The sequence below is a fragment of the Agelaius phoeniceus genome, chromosome 14, assembly GCF_051311805.1.
Source record: "Agelaius phoeniceus isolate bAgePho1 chromosome 14, bAgePho1.hap1, whole genome shotgun sequence".
Classification (NCBI taxonomy): domain Eukaryota; kingdom Metazoa; phylum Chordata; class Aves; order Passeriformes; family Icteridae; genus Agelaius; species Agelaius phoeniceus.
The window spans coordinates 3,866,634-3,884,131 of record NC_135278.1 but is presented as its reverse complement, the minus strand read 5'-3'; the positions used below and the strand labels follow the sequence as shown (position 1 = coordinate 3,884,131).

General features: G+C 45.8%; 1 protein-coding gene across 3 annotated transcripts in view; it reads right to left on the bottom strand.

Moving 5' to 3' along the window:
- Positions 1 to 17,498, bottom strand: part of AMOT (angiomotin) — a 61,437-nt gene that overhangs the window by 40,129 nt on the left and 3,810 nt on the right. The window contains exons 1-2 of one of the 3 annotated variants that reach the window (XM_077185865.1): positions 10,017 to 10,190; positions 9,311 to 9,612 (exon numbers count right to left, since the gene is read on the bottom strand). The exons of 1 other annotated variant lie outside the window; for it this stretch is intronic. The gene's annotated coding sequence lies outside the window, so the exon portion shown is untranslated. Of the gene's footprint in view, positions 1 to 9,310; positions 10,191 to 17,498 lie in introns of those variants that run through there. One more of the 3 variants, XM_054641540.2, reaches the window with a different exon arrangement.

The following is a 17,498-nucleotide window of genomic DNA, read 5'->3' as shown; positions in this document are numbered from 1 at the left end:
GCAGGGTGGCACCCAGCAGGTGCATGGAGTGCTGCCAGCATTACTCATCTTCATTCCAGAAGGGCAGAGTCACCGGGCAAACAAGAAAAACTTCCTTCTTTTAACGAAAAACAAGAACAATGTCACCCGGAGGGGGGCAAATAAGATGCATACCCATTGTATTAGATCATCGTGCTACAGGAGGGAAAGGCCAGGAGAACAACCAAAGACTGCTCCTGGTTTTAACAACTCTCCCAGCCAAACTGAGTCCACCTGAGCAAGGATTAGACTGTCCCTAATCCTGCCCCTCAAACATGTCACTGGCACAGGGAAGCCTGGCAGGCCTGAACAAAAGGCAGCAAGTTGCTTGGCCTGGCTGGAGATAAATAAGTCATGACATCAATATGGGAAGATCCCCTCTAAATTACATCTCCAAGGAAAAAACTGACAAGACCTTACTTGACCTTTGAATTACTGCTCCCCTCACTAAAAAGTATCAATTTCTTCACAGGGAAGTTCCTATAATCTTCACCAACATAATTTAGGCTTTATATTACAAAGGAAAAAAAAGAATAAACACTTGCAAAGCCCAGTATAAATAGGAATGTGTAGTTGCTTTTAAGCATTTTGAAAAGAATGCTTTGGGATTTTAAGTTCCTCCCTAAAATTTTAAAAGTGACAGGAGCAGGACGATTTATTCTGAATATATCAGTTTAATAGGAAAACCAGCTGTTTTTATTGAGAATATTTCTACATGAAGACATCACACCACCCAATTACTTACACTGTTATGCAGCACTACCTAACACTGCTCATACATCTGCACAGTCACAACCCTTTAGGGGCAGGTACTGCCATTTCTGCATCATTCACGAAACAAAAATTCCAGCACAGGCAACGGAAGCTCTGCTACCAACTCCAGAAAGGCCAAGATCTCACCTTTTAGATGTCTGCTTGCTAAAACCAGCTCAAGCTCACGCAGCTTCAGCCACACCAGGTCTCATTTCAGAGGGCTGCCTCCCAGCACAGAGCATGCAAGATTCATCTGCCTCAAACTTCAGCAATTTCCAGTTATTATCCCTGCAGAACTGGGCAATTGCTGCAGTTTGAATTCAACATCAAGCTTTGTTTTGTGTTTTGAGAATGCTCCACTTGTGGCTGCTGCTGGCACTCAGGCAGCGCCCTGCTTCTGTCGTCAGCAGCCCCTGTCCCACAACCATCCCAACTATGCCTCAGCACCAGTTTCATTGCATTGTGTGGTTTCTCCATTCCTCCCCTGATTTAGTCCAGGCCTCTCCTCGGGGCTCTCAGATAATGAAAACCATGTGAGAGTAAAATGTAATCTTCAAACACGCAAACCAGTTTCATGTGCATTATCAGAAGGCAGCAAAATGTTGACAGTGCATCATTTGTCCCTACAGATAGGATCAGACTCTTTTAATTGCTGCTGAGATTAAAAAAAAAAAAAAAAGAAAAAGATTGGAATCACCATCTACATTAAAAATAAAGTCAAAATTCGAAGCTAAAAGCTTAAGCAGTCCTGAAAACAATGGAAATATGATCCTCAAAGAGATATATCCATTTTGTGCCACCTTAAGGTAGTTTTTCCTTATATGTCAGTTGTGACATCCTGAAAATTTATATCATAAGTTGACACAAATAAAAAAACGTAGGTGGAGGAGGATGCAGAGAAGAAAACAACCACTATGGCCCAACTTTAGCATGGAATTTTCTGGCTTTTTCTACCAATACCACAATTTCAACTATTTTAAGCCCCCATATGGAGGAGCTCTTCTTATTTCAGAATGCTGTTTCACAGAATTTAAAGGGACTAACCACAGAATCCAGAAAGCAGGCAGGAATGCCCCCTCCTTTGGTCTCAGGTCTGCTTTTTGTTTCCTTTAGAAAAAGAAACAGCTAAAATACAGATAAATTGCCAGTTATCAGCCAGAGCTGGTGTGGCCCAAGGAAGGGCACAAACCCAGTGCAGTACTGGGACAGCCCAACACCACTGAGAGTTCTCAGTGCGTGCCATGGGTTAAAAATATGAATTAAAACCAAAACCCTACAGAAGATCCAGCCCACTGCATTTTAGACAGCAAGGATGTTATAAAAGTGGTTTTGGTGTTGGTCTTTTATCATAACCACCTGGGCTTTTCATGTGCACCTTGTAAAAAACCTTTAATTACCTATAAGATGATTAATTGAGCCTCACCACCACACTGGGAGGAAGATATTACTCCATTCATTTTAGCACAGTGGTGACTGGCTAAGCCTTGGCCTATACTGATGTTTTTGTTGCCACAACTGTGTCACTCAGGGAATTGATTTCTTTTCATGTGAGTATTCCAGCAACCACTCTAAAACAGATGCAGTTACAGTAGGAAATAATTGGTTTTAGGTGTATTGCTTAGGAAACCTCGTGCAAACCACACCAGCACGACTTCTGCCTTGTTAGTAGAAAGTTCATCACTGCTAGGAAGATTTTCTGTAGTAGCAGCAAGCACAGATCCTGCCTAAATGGATCAGGGATGTTGGCACCCCAGGACTTGTGCAAACAGAAGGCAGAGGAACCCTCTGAGTGTTTTCTACAGCTGGAGAAGATACTTCTGCAAAGGATCCTCAGCAGCTGCAGAAAAATAATTAAAGATTTAGAGCCCAAATGAACAAAATGAACTTGACTGAGTGCACAGAAAGCAGAGGTAACACACAGCTCCAAGGTGGAGCACAAATCCAAGGGGATTAACCCTCCCTGCTCCCCCTGAGAGCTCAGTCAATGCCAGCAGGGCTTGTGCAGGAAATGCACTCAGCTCTCCCCTGCCTGAGGAATGCAGTGCCAGGGCCTCTCCAGGCAGGAAAAGCTGCTGTCCTGGGCTCCCAAGGGAACACATCCTGCAGTTTGCCTCCCCTAGCAGCACCCTCGGCCCTGACCTCCATCCCAGCCTTTTGAGAGAGCCCCATGGAAGCTCCCCTCAAACCCCTGAGCAGCAGGGATGGGCCCAGCAGTGTCCCACACACAGTTCCTATTGCCAGCCCTGCTCCCCAAATCAGAAATCCACTGGGCTTTCAGCACATGCTAAATCCACTCTTCCCCCCAGCAGTGCTAAGCTTTTTTTATAACTTTTTCTTTTCTAAAGAAGATCCAAGTGCTCCACACCCAATCCCAGCTCGACAAGAGCAAAAGCTGCTCTTTCTCATGTCACTTTGGAGTGCTCTTTTGTGCCTGCTCTCCACAGATCCCTGATCTTACCCAAAGGAAGGGTGGAACAGGCTATGTAATGGCTCTTGGTCTCTTCAACCTTCATTATTTACAGTAAAAAGTGCTCCAAATTTGTTTTTACCCAGCACAAATATCAGCACTCAGCTGGGATGACTCCAGAAAATTCCAGATTACCACCTCCACAGGCTATCCCAGGGTCCCAGACTGCTCTGGGTTGGAAGGAACATTAAAACCCATCGTGTTCCAACCCCCCAGCACAGGCAGGGATGCCATCTCACACTGGTTTTAAGTTCTGGCTCTCCAAAAATACAGAGGAGGTTTCAGCTTTGTTTCTTTTCAAAAAGACAATGGGAAAACAAGGAAGATATATTTTCCCAAGCCCCACAACAAGACAGGCTAGCCCCAGTATGAAGCAATCAAATTTGTTTCAGCTGAATACAGAACCACCCAAATTAGAACAGCAGGAAAAGTCCACCAAACCCTGATGGGAACAAAGTCACTGAAATGTGGAATTACTTTCCTTGAGGGTTACAGTAAATAATCCTAATATATTAAGTAATTCTTTCAAAAAACAAGTTCTGTAGAGACAGAAAACATTTTAAGAAAATATTACTGTGACACAACTCTTAGACAAGGTCTTACAAATGCTAATTAATTCATTAAACAAAATCCTAAACTGGCTTAATTCATAAACATTCATATAAGAGAACTGTTCAACAACATCTTGGTCTACAATTGGACACTGTAAGTGCTTTGCTAATACAAATAAGCCTTTAAAAACCAATTTTATTGGATCAGAGAACTTTTCTGTCATTTACACAAAGTCTGGTTCTGTACTGTGACAAATACTGATGAGCCTTAGCCCAACAGTGGTTACCAAGGAAAATGACCAAAGACCTCTCCAAACGCCCCAGGAATTTCAAACATTTCGTATTAAAAAAAAAAAAAAAAAAGTTATTTTAAGCTGAGACACAACCAAACTAGACAAGAGTCATTCTCAGAGAGGACGAGAAAGTAAAAAAGCAGCAAGTCTGAATGGCAGCATTTATCTGTGCAGCCCTTCTGCAGGACCAGGAATGCAGAGTGCCTGCCAGGACCAGAGGACACACTCAGCCCTTGGGAACAGGAGGGAGCCCTCACTTCTCCAGGGCCAGCCAAGCCCTGTGGGAGCTGCCCAGGACAAGGATGACACATCCAGCACCAGGGACCCACAGCTCCATCCCAGGGAGACTCCAACACACGTTCCTCATGCACCCAGGCTGAGCTCCTCACACAAACCTCTCCACTCTGCTAAGGCAGGATTTCAAAGCTTTGAGGGGTTTGTTTCCACAGGCCTTTGAATTCTGTTCTCAGGGTTGGTTTTTTAATTCATATTTCATTTTCTATTCCTATTCACTCCTCATGCACCAAGCTCCTGCTGACATCAATGCCTGGTTTGCCCTGAGTGGCCATTTATACTCAGGTATGTTTTAAATCTATTCTTACTTTTAAAATGACATCCAAGTGTCCACGTAAACACAAATTCCATCAACCATGAAAAATTCCTTTCACTTACAGGCATAGTAGGCAAGTAAGAAAAGACTACATTGCATGTTTAAAAAATTATTGCTCCTAGGAACAACTTCACACTATTTTTCCCCAAAGCTGTTGGATCTTTTTCCTGTCCTGAAGAAAACATTTCAAGGCTGCTCTGGAGAGCCAGGTAATATGCAAGATTTGGATATTTGCTGACTTTAGAGTTCTCATACAGCCCATTCCTTTCACATGGACACAGTTCCAGTATCAGATCTGTCCAAAGCATGGACCAAATGCTTTTGGAAAGGCTGAGGGTACAGCCATGGAGGCTGCAGCATGAAGTTCTTCCTGTGGCCAGCACTACATTCCAGAGCTGCTTGGGAATGTACTCTCTCCTGTATAAAAGGGTTTAACAATTCCTGCAGCCAAACTGGACTCACAGGGCAGGTAGGTGCCTGCTCTTTCATAAAAGACAATGATTTAAGTCTACAATATGATGCTGCTGCCACATATGGGGCACGTGCAGAGAGAAAATCAGGTAGCAGGGTATGTGGAAGCCTAACCTAGAAAGTACCTACTCATCAGAAAGTAAGAAAAGCAAAGAATTCCTGAAAGGAATGAGCTTAGAGAAATGGGTTGTGGCCCAGATTCAACACAATGGACTAAATCACTTTGACAAATCCTCCAGTGCTTCCTGCAAGTGTATAAGCCCAGCAACAGGCAGTTTGGAACACTTCTATGAGGAACCAAGTCCTCTTGTATTTCAGTGGACAGAAGAGGAGAAAGAGAGCCCGGACCTGATTGCCAATCCTGAAGAATGGCTGTTCTCACACTTTTATAAACACTTGGTCTCCATGGAAGGGGGACACCTAGCAGCAAACATTGGCAACCAAGGACATTCCACTCCCACTATATTGTCCACAATAGCAAGAAGGGGAAAAAAATCCATAAGGCTGCTTTGATTAGGAACCCTTTGAGAGGACTTCTTCAAAAGTGAGTGTCTGAAAATACCTTGAAATGTGGGAATGTGCAACAACAGCCAGATAGGGGAAAACAGGCATCTTACTTTATTCTGAAAGCATTTACACTTCAGCCCAAAGTGGGAACATCCATTCATCCAAGAATCTTTTGCCAAGAACAAGGTCATCATTTTCTTTTTAATTCACAACAGAGCCCAGCACACAACATATTCTGCACCAAACAGAGAATCTCATCATTTACAGGTGTTTGGAGCCAGGTTTTAGTTTAATGCATAAAACTTGTAAGAACTTTATTATACTGGGTTTTGTCTTCCCTGCAGGTCAGAGGTCTGCAGCTCTTTAAAAGCCACTAGTAAGAATGAAACAAAAAGTGCACAAGGAGCTCTGCCCCACAAGGGGGGTATAAACAGACAAATTCTTTCACTGCCAAAGTATTTATACATTAACACACTCTGGGACTGTTGATAATTCTAAAACTGAAGACCTATTCCTGTGTATACATTAATACAACAATCTAAACCAAGTTCATATTTTACTCCACATTAAGAAAATTAAGCTTTAATGAGCTCAAATGTTCCTTGAGCTGTTTGCTCATTGCAGTGACAGTGAGCCCCAGCCATGGAGCAAGGCATCATTGTGCTGAGCCCTAGGGAGAATTAAATGGTGCAAGTTGTTCTATCAAAATAACCACCAAAAAATTATAAATCACATTACACTCAACTGGAAACAAAAGGAAGGGCAAGAAGTGGGAGAAGCATTTATGCTCTGAGAACTTGGGGGTTGCAAATTCTCCATTTCACTGTCATGGTTAGGAAAATGTGGCAGCAAAGCAATGCAACCTTATTTCTAAATAAACAAAAAGATTGGTCAGTCTGCTGATGCAAGACAGACTAAAGAGAACAAGAGAACTATTAAATTATCTCCACTTCTGGGATTCTGGCTATTCTTTTGCAAAGTGAATGGCTTATGCTAATCAGGATGCATCTGAAATGCATCATTCAAGCCTTCTTGTGCAAATACAGTTCTTATTTATCCCAAAAGATCCCCACCAGCTGGCAATGTTTGCATACAATGTTAAACCCAACCTCAAGAGCCCATGCATTATGAGTAATTTTACACTTAAAAACATTAGTTCCCTTCAGAGTTCTCCAAGACCGTGCATCCCACGAGAAGAATTTTAGTGGAATTCAGCAATAATACACTATGTTACCATCCAACTTCCTCCAGCACAAAGAAGTTACAAGTTTTCTGTTGTTGGGTTTTTTTCCCCTCCTAACAGTGCTTTTCCTCCAGAACATCTTTGGGGAAGGAACAAAGGGATTTGCACCAATCCCTTCTACATGAATCAAATATTTATGCTATACCCTCTTGAAGCACTTTCATCTAGTAACCTATGGAATGTGATCTCCTGACCTCAACACTCAGGCACGTCTAAATCAGCTGCCCTTTGAGCTGTATTAGAGGCCACAGAGAATTTTTATACATTTGTATCAGGCATATGAAAACCTTGTGGCTCAGCTGTGGCAGTCTATGCCACAAAGCATTAGTCCATAGTGTGCTCTGGGAAAGGGGAATGCTTTGCTTGTCCCACCTTTATGGCACAATCTGATGGTTTGTGTCACCAGGAGCAGGATGATGAACCATGCTATCAGCACATGACCCAGCCAGCACAATTGAAATTCAAGTGTCATGGCAAACTCCAAGATCACATCCCACCACATGGCCCCTCTGCCCAGCTCCCTTCTGCCTCCAGCCCCCTCCCCAGGGCAGTCAGCACTGCCTGCAAAACACCTCCAAATCCAAAAGAATCCAAAAGGTAAAGCACTTGTGGGATGAGCAGGCAGGAACCCCATTCCCTCCATCTGGAAATCCCACCCTTTCCTCAAGAAAAATAAACCATTCTACATTGTCTTTCTGGCTCACAGGAATCTTTGAAGGATGGGGTTATGTTGCAAATAAGTGTCCTGGAAGTAAAAGAGAGGGAGACCAGGTGTCCCAGATGAACCTGCAACTTCAACTACAGCACAAATTTTTCCAGGGTCAGCCTGTGACCCTGCTCCCTCGAGGAGCACTCACTGAGGTAACCCTGGTGAAAGTCTGACCCAGAGATTTAACAGGGTCATGGGCCTGATGGTAGGGATCATGTTTTCACAGCAGCCCTGAAAAACCAACGTGATGCTGCCCATGGCTCACACAGGAGCAGCACGAGGGCGTAGGGAAAACTCCAGAACATGGCTCCAGTGTTCCCACCCCGATGTGGCAGAAAAGGCTCAGTGCCCTGAAACAGTCAAGCAGAAAAACCTGAGACAGCAGCCAAAACCGAGCCCCTGTCCTCTGCCCCAGGAGGGATCCTGGTCAGCCACTTGCCCCACTGGCTGCTGCACCTCAGCAGAGACTGAGGCACCCCAGGTCTGAGGCTCCAGCAGCTCACAGCACCCTGCCTTGCTGCCCCACCTATTCCACCTTCTTTTCCCACACAAATCCCTCCAGGGAAGAGGAAGGGAAAAAAAAAACCCTTAAAAAAAGAAAGAGGAACAGGGAGCAGGACAGACCAATATGTAGCATTTCCTGTATCATCCACAGGAAAAACCCACGCAGCAGGGAAGAGCTCAATGTCAAGGCTGGTTTCACCACATGAACAGGCAGTTCCTCCTGCTGGGGGATGCTGTGTGATTCCACAGGGAACAATACAATCTTCCCTGACACAAGGAGTCCCACTAGCAGCCACACAAAATTCCACAGGTCCTTCCCCCTTGCAGAAATGCCTCCTAGCAAAAAAGGAAGGAGGAATGTGGGTATAGAGCTGGGGGAGAAGGAAAATGAGACGTTCACTGTGGTATTATCAGTTGTAAACCAAGACACACTCAGCACTTGGCCCCTACAGAAAGGAGTATTCTGCAAAATATGTTTCCCTGCACAGAGACTGGGCCTCCATCCAGTTATTATGTGCACATGTCCCTGCTGCGTTTTCAGTCTTACTTCGGGAAGAAAAAATAATCTCAAAACAAAGAAAACATCCCCTCATATTCACTGTGCGCAGTGCCAAGCGTGCTCCTGACCATGTTCAATAATCTGTTCAGGCTGCTAATTATGGGTGCAACACTTTTGCACCTTGTGACACAGCAGTAAAGCACTTAATGTAAAACAAATTCCAGCGTGAAACAAGAAATCAGCCGATGGTGGCAGCCCTGTTTGCACGTGTGATACAGAAATGCACCGAGATGCTCCTCTGTGCAGCACGACCAGCAAAGACAATCTCAACACGTGGATTACGAGCACAATGACTGCAATTATTTTCTCAAAAGAAAGGAGCACCACAAGAAACGGCTGCTTTCAAACACAGCCTGACACAAACCCACTTCAGGACTTCCACAGTGTTTTACTCAATCCAATTACACACAAGTACATCACTATTCGTTTTTGCAATTTACTACCACTGGTGAAATAGGTGGATGAGCGTATTTTGTTCTTTTTTTTCTTTTGCAAGATGAAAAGGAAACTTTACAGGAGAGAGAAGTGATGGACAAAAGCTGACAGAGAAGAGAGCCAGTCTAACTCCCAGGTTAAGGCTGGAGAAAGAATGCAGAGTCCCTTGCAGTATAAGCACATCTCTTACCTACTGATCTGCTGAAGACAAAAGGGTTTTCTTCTTTTCAGAAACTGGACACTTGTAGCTCGTTGGGTCAGTCACACAAAGCTTCCCTGCTGCCAAAGGTATTCTTTTTCCTCTCGGGTTTTTGTTGTTGTTGTTTGGTTTTTTACCCCAGAGAGTAAAGGGCAGAACAGTGGATTCAGCAGGGGCAAAGGGTGGAATTCGAGATTTAACGGGCTGGAGAACTGCAGAGCTCTCTCCAAAAGATGCTGTATTTCAAGGCGCTTTCATTTGCAAATCCTTCTTCATCCTCAGTGTCAATAAAACTGGAGGAGGGGGAGTAAACTTTTTTAACCGCAGAAATAAACCGGACTCCACAGTACGGGGAATGTGATACGAACTGGATTTGTGGCTCGACTTTTTATTAAAAAATAAATATACTTTCAGAACAGGCAATCGAGCTGGAAGGGGGGTAAAAAAAAATTAAAAAATCCCCGAGTCAGCCAGGACCTGCCCGCGGTCGCTGGGAGGAGGATAGCGGTACCTCAGAGCGGCAGAATAAACACAAAGAGGGGAAAGTCCGCGTCCGGCGGTGGCAGCTGGGCTGTCAGTGGCAGCGCCGCCCGGGGCAGTAGCAGCGCCCGCGGCCCCGGCAGCGAAGGGCGGCCCGCGGCATCGCGCCCGGCCGGGCTGGGCTGGGCTGGGCTGCGCTCGCTGCTCCTCCGGTTACCTGTGCGCGGCGGCGGAGCGGGGCCGGGCCGGGCGGCACGGAGCGGGCAGTACGGGCGGCACGGGCTGCTGGGCTCCCTCCTCCGCCTCCTTCCGCTGCTGAGGGCGCGGGCGGCCCGCGGGAGCGCTGGGCCGGGGCGGGCAGGAAGCGCCGCCGCCCCCGGGCCCGCCCCGCCCGCCCGCGGCACCGCCCCCGCTCCGCTCCGCCCGCCCGCCCGCCCGCTGCCGCTGCTATTGTGTGCGGACACACGGACACACGGAGCGGCCCGACCGCGGGGAGCAGCGCTGCGGCTCCTGGCCCCGCACACGCACCCCAACAAGCCCACCCTGTGCCCGGAGCGGCGTCCAAACGCTCCTGGAGCTCTTGGGGCTGTGACAATCCCCTCCCCGGCCTGGCTGGTGATGCTGTGCCCGGTGCCCCCCAGGACAGCCCTGGTCCCTCTGCAGGAGGAGCCACTTGGGCAGCTCTGGAAGCACCTACAGGAGTCAGCCCCACCAAACCAACCTGCCAAGCCACTGGACTGAAATGGGTTTATAGCAATGTAGACCAGCCCAGGACTCACCCCCTCCTGGAGCTCTTGGGGCTGTGCCTGTTCTCTGGGGAGCCTGGGCAGTGCCCCAGCACCCACCGGGGCAAGAACCTTCCCCGAATTCCCAACCTAAGGCTCCCTGACACAGCCCCAGCCGCTCCCTGGGCTCCTGTCCGTGCTCACAGAGAGAGAGAGAGATCGGAGCTGCCCCTCCAGTGCCCCTGGGAGGATGGTAAAGACACAACGAGGTTGAACACACCAAGTGACCTCGGCCAGTCCTCACAAGAGTTTCCATCTAGACCTTTCCCCCTCCTCGTGACCTCCTTTGTACACTCTTCTAAAAGCTTCATATCTTTTTTATACTGTGGCGCCCAAAACGGCTCAGAACATCCGAGGTGAGAACACCACGGTGCAGAGCACAGCACAGCACAGCAGGACAATCCCCTCCCTGGCCTGGCTGGTGATGCTGTGCCCGGTGCCCCCCAGGACAGCCCTGGTCCCTCTGCAGGAGGAGCCACCTGGGCAGCTGTGGAAGCACCTACAGGAGTCAGCCCCACCAAACCACCACCAAACCAACCTGCCAAGCCACTGGACTGAAATGGGTTTATAGCAGCGTACACCAGCCCAGGACTCAACCCCTTTTTGCTGGCCAAATGCTGAAAATAAATGAAAGCGAGGCAAGAACTGATCATGACCAACCGCATATAGGCAGGGTATTAAAGGAGATCCCTGAATATAATGTTCTACTTAAAACCAAAATGTGTATCAAGTGATCTTCCAAAGCTTAGGCTATCCAAATAGGCAATATCCACAGACCTCTACTACTCTGCCACAGCTGGAAATAATGGTCAGTGTGAAAAGGTGAGACTGAAGACATTTCAGTTGTCCCCAAATACAACTCTGATTTTGCTGTGTTTCAGCACTTTATCACATGATAGAAGATGGTGGCCCCATTCAGAGGTGGCTTTTGCTGAAGGCTTTAGTTCCTGGAATCAATGTGTGGAATTTCAACTCCTAAAACAGTTTATCTTTAAACATTCCACAACCTTTACAGCAAAGCATGGACTCACCACCTTTGTGCATGTGACCCCATTCAAAAGCCCGTAAAAGGATCCCAAAATGCTGCTAAAAAGGAATACTTAAGGCAGTCTTGTTTTGGAAGATCCAACAGAGGATTAGTAATGGCAGTAACACAGTCAGCTCTGCAGTGGAACCAGTCTTTGCACCAGAGAGGCAAAACTCTTGTTCTGAAATGGGCTAAGCAACACCAACTTCTCCTCACCCCATCCCTGTAATCAGGGCAAAGCCCCAGTCTAAACAAGGCCCAGAGATAACAAACTGGTCCTTCAGTAGGGACTTATTTGTGTACAAACAATCTACCCTGCCTTTCTCACAATCCACCTCCTCCTCCAGCTTTTGCATAGGGAGCACTGGAATCCTCCCCCAGCGAGGCCATTCCTGTCCTGAACTCCAGAGGAGGACAATCTCCCAGTGACAGCTTCCACTTGGCTCCTGGTCATTACCTCGTCATTTCAAAAAAAGAGCAAAACAGAAAACTGAATGCAGCTGTCACGGTGTGTCCACAGCTGATTTAATGCATAAAGGCCTGATCATGCAAATATGAAGCCCACTAAGCAGTACCAATTTGGTAAGGTTTGAGGCTAAGATGCCACCAGTTTCCAAAAAAAACCTGAAAGTGCAAAAACTGGCCACACGTCAAATCCTTGCACTGTGAAATTTGGCCTTCATGTGAGGAGAGATGGCACGATTCAGCCATTTACCTTTTAATTACTCTGAGCAAATAAATCCTTTCCAACATTCCCAAATGTTAACATTGAAAAGAAAGACTTGGCCAAAAATTCAGGAAGTCAAATTACAGAAATCCCAAATGCAGCATCTATAAACATCTATTTTTTCCCCCCTCTTAACCAACATTCATTCACTGGAATGTTTTAATGGAAGAAATGCAGAAACACATGTAAACAGCTCATTAACATCCCATAACCTTACAGTCTGAAACGCCAAAGGAAAAAAAACAGGCAGTGGAGAAGCAGCTACTGAAGGCAACATTTGCTGGATGCTGTGGGGCAGCGTTGTAAGGGAAATTAGCACAGCTAGAGCGAGGGAAAGAGTTATAAACTGTGCTTCAGTCACACATCCTGTCTCCCTCCCACATGCTCAAAGAAAATATGGGAGTAAAGAGAGGAGGCAGAGTCATCAGGAAAGCACAAGCATTGCTTCATGCAGGCACTGGGGAGCAGCGAGCCTTGCCCGAGGCGTGTTAACCTCAGCTCCTTTGCTGCCTATTCCAGGAGCACTGCTCGTGTTCAACCCACACAAGTGGAGATACCAGCCTTATCGGGACTGCAAAAGAACAAAGCTGCATCAAATCCAAACTCTCTTCCTTCAAGCACTCTCCCCCTGTATCCTCCCTTCACCCAGCTCCCCGCCCAGGCCGGTGCTCAGGAGCTCCAGAACACATCTGAACGGCTGCCAGCGGAGGAAGCGAGCAGTTTCCATACACACATCACGCCACAATGTGGGAATTCAGGAAACAACACAAGAAAGGGGTTCCTAATAACTGTTCCAGCGTGCTCGGGCCAATTTATGCAATCACACAAAGGTCACGGTGGTTGTGCTAAAAAGCACAAAAGATAAGCACTACAACGGCAACGAATTCAAAGTAGGAGAATAAATCTCGGGCTTAGGAAAACCTAGAGTTGCTCCACCTACAATTTTTTGAGAGGTTGTCCTTCACATTCTTTAAAATTCCTCCATCTTAAAGTTCCTCGCTCCAGGAACGGCTGTAACTCAGGCGCCCTTTGTCCGCAGCAGCTGGAGCTCAGGAAGCTGCTGATATTATCCCTCCTGTACAGACACAGCTCAGCTCAGCATCCACTCAGCACACTGCACAGGGCCCTGAATTCATTTCCCTGCAGCTCTGATCTCGGGCCAGTTTAACAGAGCTTTTCTTCTTGCACATAAAAATAAAGTGTTAGCAGGGCTCAGAAGCGGCATTTAGCTCTTGGGGCCAGACAGGACGTCCCCACCAAAGTGAGGGGTTCTTTGTCTATAAAATACATTATTGGGCAAAATAATGACCCTACAGTAAACAGACAGTAATACAAAGAAACAGGAAAAAACCTAAGAAGAGGAACTGAGGATGTTTGCCAGGAATGTGAGCAGGAGCAAGGAACAGGAATTTCTGAAAAGGGAGAGTCTATTTCTTGTCATAGAAGACAAAGACAGAATCCCAGAATGTTTTCAGTTGGAAGGGACCTTAAAGCTCATCTCATTCCACCCCCTGCCTTGGGCAGGGATACCTTCCACCATCCCAAGTTGCTCCAAGCCCTGTCCAACCTGGCCTTGGACACTGCCAGGTGTGTTTGACAGATACTCATCGAATAAAAGGAAGTAAGCGAACCAACACCACATGTCTGGGAATACAGATCAAAACAAGACTAAAAGATTTCAAAGCCTTGTAAAAATCACAAGAAATGTGTGGAGAAAGCACCAAGGTACCAGAAGGTTGAGTGGCTGGTCCAAAGTCAGGCTGGGAGTTGAGTCTGCACTTGCAGAGGCCTTGCCTTGCTGCCCACATGTAGTGAGCTCAGACATGCAGTACTGCAGCTTTTGCTGCTGTTTCACCACCTGGTTTTAGCACCCAGCACCTTCAGGGTGGCCATGGCCATCTTTGAGTCATTTGCAGAGGATTTGGTGCTGCTGCCACATGCAGCCCTGAGCTGTACCAAGGCCTGGAAGGCACCCTTGGGTCCTGTGTTGGGTATGGCCGGAGAGCAAGTACGATTTATGAATGGGAAGGGAATCAGACAGATGAGGGATTGAGGCATGAACTACATGAGTTATTATCCACCAAGATGGCAAGAACAGCTATTCACAGATCAAGAGGACCAGAAATTACTACCATCAAACTTGACATGCGTGGAATTGCTAGAAAAGTTCTATTCTCAAAACACACAAGCAGGAACAGTTATACACTACTTATTCCTCTGGCCTTCACTAAGTAACTGCTGTGTCTTTCTATACAAGTGTATTATTTTACCAATTCCACACAATAAAACTTTGATGGCCACATAACTTCTGGGAGGGAAGTAACTGATACAGAAACCTCTGCAAAGCCAACTTCATGTCCTGTCTCTCCTGTGATTTACACTGTAACACAGCCCCAGCTCATCTAAGATTTTTCATGCTGCTGCGTGTGAAGAGTTTTAAAAGTCTGTCAGTCTGGGAGGTGCCTCTAATGGATTGTAACTCAAGTGCAGTGTGGCTCCTGGGGTGAAGAAAAGGCCTGCAAGGAAGGGGGAGAAAAGGACCAGCTTACCACAGTGAAATGTAATATAGAGGTCAGCAGTGACATGTCACCCGTGAGGTGATTGATCAGGTACCACCTGTAAGGAGAATTATTCTAACTGCTGAACCTTGGCCCCTCTCTGGGCAGAACTGCAGAAGAGAGCTGTGTATCCAGGAGAGTGGTAAACAACTGCCAACTATGGAAAAACAAATGTTGCAGCTTTGCCCTAAACACATTCACACCTCAGTGCCCTGCAGTTAAATGGAGTTTGGGCAAAATAAGGTTAGTCTGGACAAAGTGATTCCCTTACAAAACACTGTTCTTCTCCCAAAGATGGACCTGTAAGCCTTTAGCTGATGTCTATTATATGTTAACATATTTAATGTAGGAAAGTTGACCACTCCCTTGCTTCTCTGCACTCTCCCCTCTCAAATCTCCTTAAAAAGAGAGGTGTCTTTAAAATCTGCTGGAATTAATTGAAAGATTCCCTCAACTTCCAGTGGATTTGGAGCAGAGTGAACTGTAAGAGTAAGGCATGGAGGCACTGAACTTCAGCTCAGTATTTGTGTGCTCTCAAGGACTAAAGATTGTGTGAAATTACAAGTGAACAAGATGTACAGCAGATCCTGCAGCAAAAACCAGACTTGCTAGTCCTGATATTTCAATGACCATAAAGCTAAGAGGGGACAACCATGGCTGATTTGATACAAAAAACCCCAACCTCTTCAAAGCCTCCAGGCCTTAAAATGGTGCAGCTGTATTGATAAATACCACAGGCATGGGGGACAGGGGGTGCTCTTTGATTTAAAGCTCTTGCAACTCATTTTTAATGCTGAAGTCAGAAGCAGACTCAAAAGTGAGAAATTAAAGAGGCTCAACCAACAGCAATCTCTGGCTGGGAGAAACCTTGCAGTGCCTGGGAAGGGTAAAGGCATGGTCCCAGTGAAACACTGAGTGCCATGTGCAAGCAAGAGCTCTGACAATTGCAGGAGCAGAACCATCTTCCCCTGCTACAGAGAAGCTGTACTGTAACCAGCTTGTTCTGAACACGAAATTAAAGATGAGAAATGAAAGGAGAAAAATATGTTAGGTACAAAAAACATATTGAAATAAAATAGATTCATTTCTCTTAAACAACTTCTTCAAAAAGAGCCAATTAGAATTTTTATGAATACACAGACGTGCTCCTAAAAGCAATCTTTTCCCTGTAGTAAGCTACAAAAGACTGATAATTAGAGAGAGCAAGATATCAAGTTACAGGTAATTGATTAACATTTCATTTTCATGTAAATGAAAAACTAAAAATAGAATTATGGAAAAAAGTCTGATTAGATTTTACCATCATTTTCAAAAGCTGCTGCCACATTCTGGAAGAGCACCAGCACTCTCTGCTGGTGATCTTTGTTCAACAGTTATCAAGAGAAAAATGAGGGATGAAAGTGCATTATGTTCTTGATATGAAATGCCATTTTTGTTTTAAATTGATGATTAATTAGGTCCCTAACAATTTAGCAAACAGCAACTCTAGGAGCTAGCTATGCTTTTGGAAACAACACAGTCATTACTAAGAACTGCATTTACTCTGGGCAATCATCACTCACTGGAATAAATGTCACTGTCTCAAATAAACATCTGATGGAAATGCTTCTCTCAGCAGAAAGCACTTCTGTGGTGCTGCCACACAAAGACAAGCTGGTGTGAGAATTCCCATAATGCCAAATCCCTTGGCTCCACCCTGACTTTCCATCAAATTTTGGGCTATGCCAAGAAAAACAGCTCTCCTTAAAAAGTCTTAGCCCAGCTCCAACACCTTCCCCAACGGGAGCCACAGTGGGAATGCTGCTGTGTCTTCATCAAAGCAAACCTGCTCCCAGCCCTGCCTCTGTTCCACCCTTTGCCAGGAAGCTGGAAAAGCTTTGATTCCCTCTCCCCAGGATGCACCCAAGCCATGTCTCCTGGGCTGCCTCACACACCTGAGCCAGAGCTTGCACAGGGACAAAGAGGCAGCAAAAACCTCAGCGCCAGCTGCCAAACTGTGCTCGGATCAGGCACCAGGAAGAAGGGTTAAAAACTGGCAAGATGAGTCCATGTGCAGCTCATGGAAGTGTGGGAAACAAAAGAGACAATGTTAAGGACAGAGTATTCATTAGCAAAGGGCTCAAGTTTCTTGGCTTCTGCCATCTGCTTCCCAAAGGCCATTTTTCAAGGTAGCTTTTTGTTCTTCACTGTTGAATGTAGCCGTGGAAAGACATCCTGCTCCTTCTTAGCTAATGAACTAAAGCTCAGTGCACGTTCAATGGCTTAAAATATTTTGGTTTTTTAATTCCCTGGGGACAAGAAGGGAATGCAATGTCAGAGGTGGGGTTTTTCTCCTGGGATTTGGATCAAATTTTTACCTGACACAGCTGACCCAAAAACCTCAGACACCTCCATAAATATTCATTTACACTATAGTTGTTAAATACATAAAGAAATTCCTTGTTAACAAAAAAAAAAAAATACACAAGACTTCACAATGCTGTATATATCTGTATATTATGTGTAGAGATATACAGCCCTTTTGACTATATTCCTTTATGAAGTAAAAACTGGGAAGAACAGCTCCTGCATTAGAGAAACAGCTCACAGCCCTAAAAAGAAC